The 14,912-nt window shown below is 34.2% G+C and overlaps 1 protein-coding gene across 3 annotated transcripts in view; it reads left to right on the forward strand.

The window, feature by feature from the left end:
- Positions 1-14,912, forward strand: part of FSTL5 (follistatin like 5) — a 649,684-nt gene that overhangs the window by 22,629 nt on the left and 612,143 nt on the right. The gene's annotated exons all lie outside the window — the stretch shown is intronic.

Here is a 14,912-nt window from a genome sequence, read left to right on the forward strand (position 1 = left end):
TGTAAATTAACTTTGCGAAATGTTGTAGAACAAAAATCACGTTAACATATGAGTTGGGTATCTCGAAGGTATCAAATCCAAAGCCCTGTATTTTAGTGTTCAGGAGACTGAATATTTGGAGGTAGAGTGAACGAACCATCACCCAAGTGAAAGAACTGTTCAATGGTAGGCCACCATGACCAGGCAGGAATACTGGGTGCGTCCCTCTACACTACACAAGCACTTTATCTGTCTTTTCTACACCAACCCCGATAACGTTTCCTGTTCATGAACCTGTTGCTTTAGTGCCTGGCTAGTGATTATTTGTGGATTTGTTGGATGCATACTGGATTCTGGATATATAGAGTATATTGTATCTGGCTGATATAATTGTAAAAAACTAAGAAATATGTTGATTTGACTTTTCTCCAAAATCATTAAAATCAGTATGTTTTTCAAATTTCCTTATATTGAAGCAGAAAATAATCTCCTTGTTATTAGTACTATTATTTATTTTAAGTAATATTAAAAGTATTATGTTCATTGGATACGTGACTTTGCTCATTTTCACTATAGGTATTTTAACTTTTATTAGTATATTAGAATACTTGATATGTTAAAGACATTAACACTTTGGTCCTACTTACTACAGATTTTTTCCCAGTTTTAAGTAGCTTCAAAGGTTTTTAGTGAATAGTATTTTCAGTGATGAAAATTTTAAATACTTATTGGTCACACTGAATTTCTTTATGCTTTTCAATTTTTAAAAAAGTTTTAGGTATTTATTCATTAATTTATTTTTGGCTGTGTTGGGTCTTTGTTGCTGCACACGGGCTTTTTCTAATTGAGGCGAGCGGGGGCTACTCTTCGTTGTGGTGCGCGGGCTTCTCATTGCCTTGGCTTCTCTTGTTGCAGAGCGTGGACTCTAGGCATATAGGCTTCAGAAGTTATGGCAATGTTTTGTTCTATTTTATAGTAGATGTGGCTCACGGGCTCTAGAGCACAGGCTCAGTAGTTGTGGCGCACGAGCTTGGTTGCTCCACGGCATGTGGGATCTTCCTGGACAAGGGCTCGAACCTGTGTCCCCTGCATTGGCAGGCGGATTCTTAACCAATGTTTTGTTCTATTTTATATAGGAATAACGCCCAATATTGTAGTCATCAAGCCAAGTTATTCATCGAGTTATTTTTTTTCTATGCTGGAATTGTACTACAGACAAACCATTAATCTAAAATAGTTATCCTAGAATGAATATAATTACATGTTTTAAATTTATATTTAAAAGTGTAAGTATACATTCCAAAGTGTTTAATATATATATATATATATATTTTTTTTTTTTTTTTTTTTTTTTTAGTGTCAACCACTGCGCCACCAGGGAAGCCCTTTAAAATATATTTTGTTATTGTTTTTATGTTGACTTTGGGTTCCGAAATCTTTAATTTTTTCCTCCAAATTGTTAACTAGCTTTTCACATATAATTCTTGTGATTAGTATTTTCTAACCTCTGTAAATGCTATTTAGTCATAAATTAAATTGCTAAATAAACACAAATCCAGAAGATGATATTCGAAATATTTAACAGTAAGCATGGTTATGGGCATTGACCCATCAGAAAGACTGTTGTATGTATTTATCAGCTAACAATCTGTCCTGCAAAACTCTGTGTCTATAATTTATAATTTATGCCATTAATGTATCTGTTCATTCTCACATAAGTGCAACAGTTTTATTTTAGTATAGCTTTATGATATTCTTTAATCCTGAGTGGGCATGCATCATCCTTGTTATAATTCATTTTTCAGAATTTTTTCTATTTACTGGCACTTTCTTCTATGAACACTTTGGAGTAATGGTAGTTAAGTTACAGACTTATTTATTAATGTATTGCATTAAAATTATTAATTAACTTGTTCCTATATCAAATACTGTATTTGTTGACAGTCATGTCACTGAATTTTACCTTGAGAAGAACCATCATATTATAGTAATGAATTTAACTTTTTCCGTTAAGAAACAAATGTCTCTCAACTAACTTTCCCTTGACATCTTTTTCTAATGTTTCCTAGTTCTCCTGATAATGGTGCTATACGTTTTAAATTGATTTATAAGAGTTTTACATGTTTTGCTATTGTAAACTGGTCTGTTTTGGTAATATTTTAAATATTCAAGTGATATGACTTAAAATTATTCCTTGCAACTGTATAAAAATGATCTAGATTTTTGTAATTAATTTTGTTTTTGGATAACTCTATTGGTTCTCACATATTTTGTGTTGAAGATCTTTTGTTCTTCAGAAAGAAAATCTTTTTTAAAAAGATGCCATTTTTCTTCATTAACTCGTTAATTCCTTTCAATAAAGCTCTGTTATCTTACACAAGCTATTTGAATGAAAACATGTTTATTTGACATCAAACTGTACTCTTAAAGGGAGGCAATACTTTATAATATAAAGCTGAACTATCTCAGTTTTTATCGTACTTTGAGTGACGTGGTGTATGTAACATTCATCACTGTGGATATTAGAGCACACCATGTGGTAATTATTGCTCACTGTGAATTCAACATTTTGAAGACTTTCATTACACTTGCTTAGCCATTAAATACAAGACAGTCATCAAGTAAATGTTAATAGCCATATGTTCTGTACATGTTTCCAGTAGAACTATGTGAAATCAATATTGTAAAAGCTCCTTTCCACCCATTTTTTCCAAAGTGTAAAAAGTGATAAAATAGTTAATTATCTCTGACATGCATATTCTTATGATAAGCTCTTTTCCAAACAAACAGCTCACAAAATGCTTGCCATTGAGTAAGCACTAAATACGGGCAGCAGCTTTTACTGATATCACCCATTTACTAAGCTTATAAAACTATCACTATGAGGTACCTTCGACATTACCATTATTTTTGTATTTGATACCGATTTACTTGTAGTATGTACTGAAGCATTTCTTCAGTGGTTAGTTTCTGAGTGTGTTTGGAAGCCACATGAAGTTAAACAGATGGGACTGTATTTCCTCTTGTCTCAAAAAAAAAAAAAAGAGAAAAAATGTTTTGTGACCCAGGTTTGAGTAGATATAGATTAAGTTTAATGTGATTTTGACAACAGAAGATATAAATTTATATATTTATTATGCTGAGTTGCCATAAGTTGACGTGTTGATGTTCAAGGGTTGTGAATTCAAATGATTCTGGGAACTAAATAAGTGACATAAGTGAACAGACTGGGCTTGGTGGAAACTGTAAGAAACTAGAGGAAAAGATATAGCCTTAAATACCTTCTTTAGTACAGATTTTGAAAAAGTAAAGAACTTAATTTTTCATCCTAAAATTGGACCAAGAATAAATGAAGTAAAATCAGGAGTACGGAATTTATGAAGTAAAAGCAGAAATTAATACGCTAGACAATAAATATTAGTGGAACAGGTAAATATATCTGAAAGCTGTTTCTTTCATTTACTAAAAAAATATATAATCCTCTCTTAAACCTGACTGATTAAATACATGAACAATAATAGGAAATGCCAGGAAAGGTGAAAAAACCGTCTTACAGCAGTTCTTACAGCAATTCAATTGCAGAAATTTGAAATTTAGACAAAATTAATGATTTTGTAGAAAAATGAAAAATTTCAAAATCAGCTTACGTGAAAGTGGAAAACATTCTCCAACTACTATAAGAGATTGGAAAAGAAATTAGAGGTCAACATTGATGAAGCACTAGAGCCAGAGGCTCCACAGCTGAGCCATCTCTGCAAGTCACTGTCCAACTTCTAAACTATCTAACTTTAAGGAACCAGATAATTCCAGTGGTACTAAAATAATTCCACTCTTTTTCTTGAGAAATAACTCAATATTTACATGTTGAAATTCATTCAAATTTTATAAAATATTCTGAAATCAAGATAACTTTCCAGAATATACTGTTACATTGTTTGAAATGTCCTGTCACTAGGACTGAGGGCTGCTTATTCGTTACTGAACTCAGTTTAGAAATCTTTGAAGTGTATTTTCTTGTATGTTTGTCTGCCTAAGAAAATGTGTGTGTGTGTGTGTGTGTGTGTGTGAGAGAGAGAGAGAGAGAGAGAGAGAGAAAAGAGAGGGAGAGGAGAGAGATGAGTGATTTTATTCCTGTTTCTGTTTTCATATCATTTACCTTTTTTCTAGTTGAAGGTAGCTATGGACAGGATGCCATACTATAAATGAACCCTTGTTTACCAAATTGTTCTATTGACCCTCTGGTGTTGTTAAGTAATAAATGGGGTATGTCTTCAGTGGCCTCCTTAGAAATAAAAGAAGAATCTAACTCCCCTAAGACAAGCCTGAGCTTTGCTTCCCACCTGTATGTGTTTTGCCTTTAGACAGGCAAGAGAAAAGATTGGGTTTCATTTTCCATATCTTGTTTGATTTATCTGCATTCTGTTCGCCCATGAAGAGAATCACTTTACAAATTGGCCTTTGTCTAAACCAATGCCAGGTCAGCAATAAATGAGTTAAATCGTTTTGACTGGACATCTGCCTCTGATCTGCTTCATTACAGAGGGCTCTCCCCCAGGGTCCCTTTGAACCCTGGCTTCACTGTGATCCATTATATCCTGTCCCTTGTGACCTATGGTGATGCAGACTTGCCTTTTCAGTGTATTTTTTTGCCACTGACCCAGGAAAACTCTCATTTTCTATAAACTCCAGCACTGCTAGACCTTGAGATGCTGGCATTACCTGATGAACGATTACACATTCAGTTTTTAAAAATTAAACTGCTTCCTACAGTGAGGATTATTTAGAGGGCAGGCACAAAAATATCTGCTAAGATTACCTTCCTAGCTTAATCAATCTAATAATATATTTCAATCTTGGAATTTCAATTTTTATTTTGGAAAAAAAATCCCATGGACATAATCTGTACAGAATTAAATTGTCTAAAACAGTGAGGCTTATTTATGCTTAGTTCACAGCAATGCTTTTAAATTTAGGCAATTTAAAACCCTAGGGTGCTTTTAGTCAATTTATTTAGGACTTGAGAGTTAAATTGTGTTTAGAAGTCCTTATATTTAATCTCCTGCACAGAGTTTGTCAAATTTACATTGTAAACTTTCATAACAAAAAAAATTCGCAAATTTAGAAGCATGGGGAATTTTGTTCAGAATCAATTTCAAATTATTGATACTCAAATTAAAGTAATGATTTGGAGACAAGATAATGCAATGAACCGTATCATACAAGAAAATTAGTAAAACTTTGAAAATGGATTGTTTTATGATTAATTTAAAGGAAAATGCTAAGCTGTGGTACATTTAAAAAGAGTATACTTTGCAACACTTTACAAAAATGTCTAGAATGAAGGTCTCCTGTAGAATTTTCCAGATTAGTGCCTTACTTCAGTACCAGGGATGCAGTAATGAAAAGGAGACTCTCCCCCACGCCCCTCTCTCTTCTAATTTGTCTTTACAGTATTCTGCACAGAGGGAAAATTCTTCCTTAAAACCCTCTAGCAATCAGTTTATGCCCTGCAGCATGAGATTAAATTATTCATGTCAGTTTTAAGACACACGTTAAATACATTAACTCAGAAAAAATGCTTACAAAGTTTGTCATAGAAAAATAAATATAATAAAAATGTGAGTAAAATTACCCTTCAAGATGATTGAAATAAATCCTATCTGAAGTGACATGGGGAACTCAACACAAATAATCTCAATACTATATTGTTTCAAGAGATGTTTCTCAGCTAGTGATAAACAAGACAGAATATTTAAAGGTTCATGTGAAGCAGCACAAAATGCATCATTCTAGGGAGAAGGGTATAGTTTTCCCGACCGCAATTTCTGTCATTTTACTTTTGGAAAAATTGTGGTACCTTCAGAAAGATACGCATTCTCTTTTCCATTAACTAATATCGTCTTGGTTCGGCTACAATCCCTTAATTATTTTCCTGAAGTGTGTACTGTACTATTTATCTCTTCAACAAATCTAACGTTCTCCTAAAACTGACAGTAGTTTCTTGATCTTCATACCACACACTAGCATCACATCGAATGCAAAGTACAATTTACTATCTAAAAATTTATTCTCAATTTGATTGTTTGCATGTTCTTCTTCGGTAATTTTTTCTTCTATTCTTATATTTCCTTTAAATGAATCAAACCTTCCTAATTCCTGTTCCAATTCTCATTTATATAATTGTCTGTTTGAACATTATAATGCTTTGAAGTTGCCCTGCTCCTGTCCTGAAGAATTTTCTAATTAAAGGGTAATTGTCACCATATCCAAATATTTACACATGCAAGTTAAGGGACAAATAAACATAAATGCAATATTATTATATTTTTATTTAATTTTTAAAGCTTTTAAACACATAAAATATTTCAGAAAAATAGGACAAGGGAAACTCACATCTTATGACCATATAAAGAGATATTAATATTCTTCCAGGTTGGTTTCCTATTTTTTTATGTAAAAAAATAGAAAAAAAAAACCCAACTCAGATATACCTAAAGACCTTCTCTCCATTCCTCCCCACTTCTTGTTTCCATCTCCAGAAGTCATTTTCCCTGTAGTGTACTGGAACCACCTGTCTCAAACCCCAATCCATATGCCCAGAAGAAGACATACTGAGTTCCGTTTGTCGTGGAATACAAATTGGGATGATATTCTTTGCACTAATTCAATCATAATCTCAACTTGATATGCTCTACCCTGAAAGCTAAATTAGAAATTTAACAACCACCTACATACCATATGTAAATCCACAGGAGAAAGGTAGGTTAATAGAGAATAGATAAAGGCAGAAAACACTGGTGTTTTCTATAGTCTGTGATTCTTAACTGATCAAAAATTATAGTTGGTGTTTATAACATCCTCCACCAACTGTTTCATGTTTTCTCGATCCCTAGACAATATCTCAACCATTAGTTCTTTCCCTGATAGGGTGGGCTCAAAGTTCTTTCCTGAAGGTCCTGAGATTTTAGGATTTTGTTTTTCTGTATTAGGTTGCTGTAACCTCTTACCATTATTTACCAATGCATGTGAAAATATTATGCATTAGTCCAGAGGATCTTCTGAGTTCCAAACTCGTGCTTTGAACCTGCAACCCTGTTCCCTTGATAATCATAATCAGGATCCCTGTTTTCTTATTTCAACTGCATGAAAATATGCAGTTGTCAGGTGGCATTTTAGACAACCAGTTCAGTGGAAGAATTTTTTGTGCTTTAGTGGGAACATCCCTCTCTGGAATACTAAAGTAGCAGAACTTGAAGTTGGAGAATGTGTGAACAAAATATTGAGTATAAGCTATTAAGTGTAATAGTAAGAAATACTCCTAATGGTATCCCTTTGTTCCTTGGTCTCCTAGGATATGGAAGAACATTATGATTACCCATTTATACTGTCCATCTCATCTTGTACCACTAATTTACAAGCAATTGTTTCCTCGTAGCTGGGAACATAACTAAGTACCCAATAAAATAAACCATTACACTTATCTGTAAAGCCAGCTGCTTCTGGGTATTGGGATTCATGGTAAGATCAGTGGATTTCATAATCCACTGTTGGAAGTAATTCTGTTGATTGCTTCTCTTACATGAAAATAGCTATTTGGTCCAGAAGCAATATTGTGTGGAGTATATAGAAGTAAATAAGGCATTTAATGAGTCTAAAGAAGGTGACCGCTTCAGAAATATTGGTGCTAAAAAAGGTAAATCCATATCCAGAAGACTGTCTATTCTAATATGGAAAATATCTACGCCATGATGCAATGTGACCAAGGTAATCAACCTGCTTAGGTAAATGGCTGGTCCCTCAGTGCGATATGGAACATTGTACAGGTGCTGCGTCAAGGATTTAGAGGTGACTTCTGCTGTGGCATAACCATAGTACTCTTCAGGTGTGGCGGTGATCAACTCACCTCTGCCTCTATAAAGATTTCACACTGTGATATTTTAGGGGATATTAAAGAGCCTGAATATGTAGTTTAAGATGTGTACTTTAACTTTACTATCACCTTGAGTGTTTGATTTAATCTTTTGAACTGTAGCAAAAAAGTTTAGGACTCTCAGCAGTATTTAATATAGGTCACTGATGAGTACACTAGCTTTGGTCAATAAATCAAGCAAAAGAATCAAGTGTCATATTCTGATTCCATCCTAGTAAATGCAGAATACTCGTAATTGCACCCATATTGATAAATATGGCCTAATAGTTATTTTATTTCCTATATAGTTCATCACTCTTAGAGTTCACCTCCACACGTATTATCCACATTTTTGCCTGTATAAATTATCAACATCTTGCAATTATTTTTATTTGTTAGTTACTTCCTCCTCAGTCAGATTTTATTCTTGTTTCCCCTGGGACACCTGGATCTGACAGTCAGGGATAGAAAGGGGCAGAAAAATATTGGCATGTCATTGTAAGGTAACTATTTCAAGTGAGGTTATTATAATGTCTTTATATTATAATGACAGAAGTAGTTTGATTAGACTTAGAGTTCATTGTGCCAGCAGTGGAGGTTCTGTAGGGTATATCAGAAACAGTCCATTCTATTTATCAGAGTCTTGTGTTCTCCCAATTGGTACATTAATGCTTATATGAGACATGGAGGGGTTAAAAATTCAATTTATGTTGTAACTCAACAATCCATAAGATTCGATTCTGTAGCACGTCAATCCTCTGTCTACAAAACAAGATATGATTTTAGGACAGTTATAAAACCCTTTGGTCCTCTCATCTGAGCATAGGAAGTGCTTAGCTTATAAGTTTCACTGTTTATTCCAGGCCAGCTAGAAGCAGCCAGTGCTCCAACGCCACCTTTGTTTTTCTCTTTCCCATCACAATGTTCCAACAACCAGTTCATTCACAGAAGATTTGCTTTCAACTGGCACCTTATTCCATACGATCTCAGGGGATTATTTAAGTAATCCTTTGTCACTGAAATCTTGTGAGTTTGTCTCAAAGCTGAGGAACCCAGAGCTTCTGCATGTTTTATAATGGGCTGCAGCAAACCTATTAAAGCTTAGCCTAAAGATAGCAAGCACTATTGTTGTTATAGTGGAAAGAAAATAATTCTGCCGTTTATGCTGGATGGAAATGGTATCTCTGAATTCCAAAACTATGCACTATCCAAACATTCTTGACAATACAGTTTGGAAAAAGAAGATAGACGTCGCCTTGCTAACAAGATGTGCAGAAACATCAGAGACCAAGGGAGAACTCCGTCCCAGGACATTGAGATTTTAGCTACAGCAGCCTGTTCCTGCACTTAATCATCCACTTGAAGCTTCAGACCCTTACTCCTCCAGACCTCCCAATTATTGTGTAAGCATCTAATACCTATATTCGATATTTGTGCTATAAATACCAAGAATAGTTTCTGCTTCCTTCCTGCTACAGTAGATGTCTTAAGTTCATTTCCTGGAAACAGAAGCTGGGATAGAGATTTGGGTGCAGATGTACTGTTGTGGAATACTCTGAGGAAACCACCTTTAAGTAATGAAGGATTGGACAGAGGAATAAATTAAACTACTATGATGTTGCAAAAGAGACCCCAGCCAATCCCACAGGGAGCTCAGGAGCTGGGGTGGTCTTTCAGGGATGGCCCAATTTGAGACAAGGGGGGCTGCCTTTGTAACCCTGTTATTAACCAGTCTCCACATGGGGTTGCACCTAAGGAGGGTGTGCAGCAGGCACATGGGTGTCTCCTCATTGCCCTAGTTGGATCTGAACAGGAAGAAGATTCAGCATGAAGTAGCTCATGCTTTCTGCTGTGCCATTAGTAATAAAGTCATTTGCTTATGACGCGCTGGTGTCTTCTGGCTGCATCTATAAAACTGGGGCGGATGGACTTGTTACTTGAAAGCCGTGTGAATTCTCAGATCCTTCATAGTTCTTGACATTAAGAAGCTATTGGTGCTGCCGCTACAGCTGACTCTCATGCCCATGAACCTGCTGACCAGATGCTGGAATGTGGCATCTGTCTGTTGCCCCTGACTCAGATCCCCATGGAGATGACAACTGGATACTAGCCACCTCAGCTGTGTCTAACACTCAGTGTCACCTCATTGCTTTCTAGCAGCAACAGCGTCAGGAAGATGACCTCTGCCTCAAGAATTGTGTGCCAAATCTCATGCAGGTGCATCTAACTAGGAAGACCCAACTTACATCCAAACCCTCAGGGAAAAGGATATTTGGGAAATATAAATTTTACATTTTCTGTCTATCCAACCAACAGTATGGACACAAGATTGAAAGATCGAGAGGTTGAGAGATAAATCCTGTGGGGTATATCCTAGTTTGTGTCTCTCTGGAAAGCTTTTTCTTTTGATTCTACTTAGCAATATATCCAGCCAGGGTCAAATTTCATGTTAATAACTTTCCCGACGTTTTCCTATAGCACAGACATTGCTATGCTATAGGAAAACCTACCCTGGTGGGCTCGTGGTTATTATTATGTGTTCTCAGAGATTTCCCCAATTCCCCAGAAATAAATCAAAGGTAGTTGCTTTCTTTTCTTTCTCCAGTGGGTATATATTTTTACTTTTTACCGAATTCAAACTTTCATTAAGGGTACGGCCCACAGAAGGTGCAGATTTTTTGCAGTCATCACAGATAACAGGCCAATTTTTAGAAGACCGAGTCTTCATCTCCTTCATGTTCAAGGAAACTACCTTGGTATTGTGTATTAAATGTTTAGCTAGGGCTATAATCTCAAGTATAATGTTTGTTATACATATACTTCTCAAAATTTGTCACCACTAAATGATACTACATCAAAAGTGACTATATATACACTACCAAATGTAAAATAGATAGCTAGTGGGAAGCAGCTGCATAGCACAGGGAGATCAGCTAGATGGTTTGTGACCACCTAGAGGGGTGGGTTAGGGAGGGTGGGAGGGAGGGAGACGCAAGAGGGAAGAGATATGGGAACATATGTGTATGTATAACTGATTCACTTTGTTATAAAGCAGAAACTAACACACCATTGTAAAGCGATTATACTCCAATAAAGATGTTAAAAAAAAGTGACTATAAAACTAATTGAAGAAATGTTTATGTATATTTTTAGTATACAAAAAATTCAACCTGATGAAACACCTTTTCTTTTCAAACATTATTTTCTATGTTTCAATACAAATGGAATCTTTACCTCTGTGTTTTAATGAGCCTTGCCATAATTACTATAGAGTGGCTTTTCAAAGGTATTTGTTGCACTAAAAACAGTGGTAGTAAACTCAGTGAACATGATGTGTGGAAGAGCATAATTAGCTGATCAATATTTTTGTCCAAAATACATAAAAGAGTAATAAGAACATACCTTTTAAGCATGATAATTACTACAGTTTTTTCATCTCTGGAGGGCAGTGCTTATATTGTCATGTGAACATGGATTTTGGTACATGAAGTGGTAGTTTTGTTTTAATGCTTTATGTCAGAAATATAAGAATAATAATGAAAAGATGGAACATAGTTTAATAGAGTGCAGAGAGAACATTTCAGTATATGGAAAACCATGGGTAAAACAAGCATTGGAGTACAATCTTTAGAAATGAGACAAATATTTCAGCCAAGAATCTGTGCAAAGAATTTTGTAGACCATCTTGTTTTAGTCATTTATTATTGATGTTGTTCAAATGGATAAATATATAGGAAAAAAATAGAATAAACTTGGAAATTTGAGATTTAACAAGAAAAAGTCTGAATTATAGAACCAATCACTAACACTTGCTGACGGATATTGACAAACCATCCCCCTTTTGCTCCTAAATGTATGTACGTGTTTCAAGATTTTTGTTTTTCCAATTAAAAATGGAAACATCAAAAAAAATGTTCGTATTTCATGTGGGCAATATATTTCAAGCCTCAGAATTACTGTTTCAGCACTTTATGGAATGTGCAGTATTCCTTTTGACTCTTGCAACTTGATTTTTCACTTTCCTATTTGTTTCTAGTACCTTTGTCTCCTTCTTTCTTGAAAGCTCAGGTATGCATTTAACTGAAAATATGTTATACTTTTTCCAGAATTTTTAGGTGCTCTTGGAGGGAGTGTGTGTATGTGTGTGTGTGTTTCTAACAGATTTCTGAAGCTAGTAGCCAAATTACCTATACTGTAATCATTTTACACCATTAAACATTGATATATTTCTTTTTTCTTATTTATTTATAGACACTCTTTTTTTTGTCTAATGAGAAATTGGTAGTTTTCCCCCTAGCTCTCTCCTTTAAAAAGTTTTATTACTATTTTTGGATGTCACTCTCTAGGGAAAAAAGTCTCTTGATCAGCTTTAGACCATTTTCACATAGATGTGGGCCAAATCAAGGGAAGGCAGTGATTAAGCTCTAAAAATCTTACTTGGAACATGAATTCCTTGGAAATGTTCCATTGAGATAATTTCCCATATACCTAAAGATGAAAATAATCACTTCTTTTGATTAAATTAATGTGAATGTTTGTCTTTGATGCTGGTCTTTTTTTCCATGAGTAAAAAATAAAAGGAAAAATATATGGGACTTGTTTATATGAAATTCATATAATGGTAAGATAGATACTAATTCCAAAGATTATACAAAGGGGTGCATAGTAGGAAGACCAATTCAGTCTGTCATATTTTATGTATATTAACAATTAAGGTAATATATGTATTAAATATCAATTCAACAGATATTCATTAAACCCATAGTACATATTGCCCTTGGTATTCCATACTGAAATTTTCAGTCTTACAGAAAAAAATCCTTTGGTCACAGTTATAATATCCATATGGGTAAATTTAGAAAGTAACAAAACATTCAAATTAAAAGTAAAGAAAACTTAGCAAGCATTAAGAATACCATCTGTTAAACAGTAATAAATATTCAAAGGAAACTGCGCAATCATGAATTTAAAAATAATAAATGTAGTTGGCAGGAAAAAAGATTTGTAAATCTCCTTAGGAAGAGGGAAATAATAAATCTGTAAATTACTAAGTGGTGAGCAAATACTCACCACTTAAAGTCACCAAAGGCAACAATTTAGAATCACCTAAAATTGGAAAGTAGCTGTGCATAATCCATCTGACTTTGTGAAGGGCTAATTGTGCTGAACTACTTTCCTTTTTTGGTAGAATAAGGGTTTTCATAAGTATGGAACTACCTGAGAAATGTAGAAATGCAAGTGAAAAAGGTATATTTTAGCTTATAAGACTCACCATTTACAAGGTAACAAATATAACATACATTGTTCAATTTATTTTTAAAATTCATTGGCTCAAGAATCTCAAAATTCTCTAAAAATAGTGTCTGTATTGCTTTGGCAAAAGTTGCAAACCCTGAAAACATTGCCTGATCTATCCTAACTTATTTCTATAAAAGAGGAGTACAGCAGGAATATTCAATTTTACATAAAAGGGTACTAGAATAAGTATAGTTTTTATTTATAACCATTAATTTCCCTATAATTTTGCCCACTATATATTTTCCCAACAAAAATTAATTCATCAAAGCAAACTATAATACAACAAATATTAATGTTTTACATTTGCTATTGCAGTCAAATATCATCTAAATACTTCTTAATCAGAAGCATATTTTCAAAGTATAGCTGTTTGTTTTGCTGCTTCTTGAGATATTTCTCGATGTAGAAATTTTCTATTTTTGCAAAGGTTAAAGGCATAGCATAAATAAATATATCAATTTGCCTTCATATAAACAGTTTTACTGTGACATTTGCAATTTAATCAATCAGATTAGTTTACTAAAAGAAACAAAAAAGAAAGACAAATGTTTCTGCAAATGGTCAATGTAAAATAAGTTACCCTTTTTATAATCAAAAATATATCATTATATTGAGTTTATGTCATAAAACACACACACAGACACATAGTGGTATAGTGATTAACAGCAATTCATTAATGACAAACATTTGTACATTCTGTATTAGGCCTCTCCAGAGAAATAGAAGCAATAGGATGTACATATATATTGTTTTATTTTTTCTTCATTGTATATGTTTATTGTATTGTTTTTTAAATTTCTATTTTATATTAGAGTATGGTTGATTAACAATGTTTTGTTGGTTTCAAGTGTACAGCACAGTAATTCAATTATACATATACATATATCTATTTTTCAAATTCTTTTCACATTTAGGTTATTACAGAGTACTGAGCAGAGTTCCCTGTGCTATACTGTACGCCCTTTTTGGTTATCCATTTTACATGTAGCAGTGTGTACATGTCAATTCCAAACTCCCAATCTATGTACATGTATTTTGAAAGAGATTTCTTACAAGGAATTGATGTACATGCTTATGGGGACAGATAATAACGGAGCTCTGCAGGGTGGGTCAGCAAACAGGAGACTCAGGAGAACTGATGGTGTGGTTCTGGCATGGAGGTGGGCTGTCTTGAGAACCAGGAAGAGCCAAAGTTTCAGTTCAAATCCAAAGGCAGGAAAAAACGAATGTCCCAGATCCAAGGGACTCAAGCAGGAGGAATTCTTTCTTCCTTGAAGAGAGTCAACATTTTGTTCTATTCAGTACTTCAGCTGATTGGATGAGGCCCACCTACATTAGAGAGGGCAATCTACTTTACTGGCTCTACCTATTGAAGTGTTTGTTATCCCCAAAAAGCATCTTCACAGAAACACCCATAATAATGTTGGACCAAATATCTGGACACACCTTGGCCCAGTCAAATTGACACATAAATTTAACCATCCCACATACTAAATTTAAAAATGTCAACTATGTTGTAATTGAATATATCTTAGACTTCAGCTGTATTACATTACACACAGCAAGTGTTTGCTGTTGTATCAGAATGCAATTACACTGTTAAAATTGTTTTCACTATATTTGTCCTACAACTATTAAACTTTTCTCTGTTTTAAGAACTAATTTCATACCTAGAAACAAAGTCATGTATTGTATTTATTCATTGAATTAGTAGTAAATAGGTGAA

Source organism: Neophocaena asiaeorientalis, unplaced genomic scaffold (assembly GCF_003031525.2).
Source record: "Neophocaena asiaeorientalis asiaeorientalis breed wild unplaced genomic scaffold, Neophocaena_asiaeorientalis_V1.1 scaffold7, whole genome shotgun sequence".
Lineage (NCBI taxonomy): Eukaryota > Metazoa > Chordata > Mammalia > Artiodactyla > Phocoenidae > Neophocaena > Neophocaena asiaeorientalis.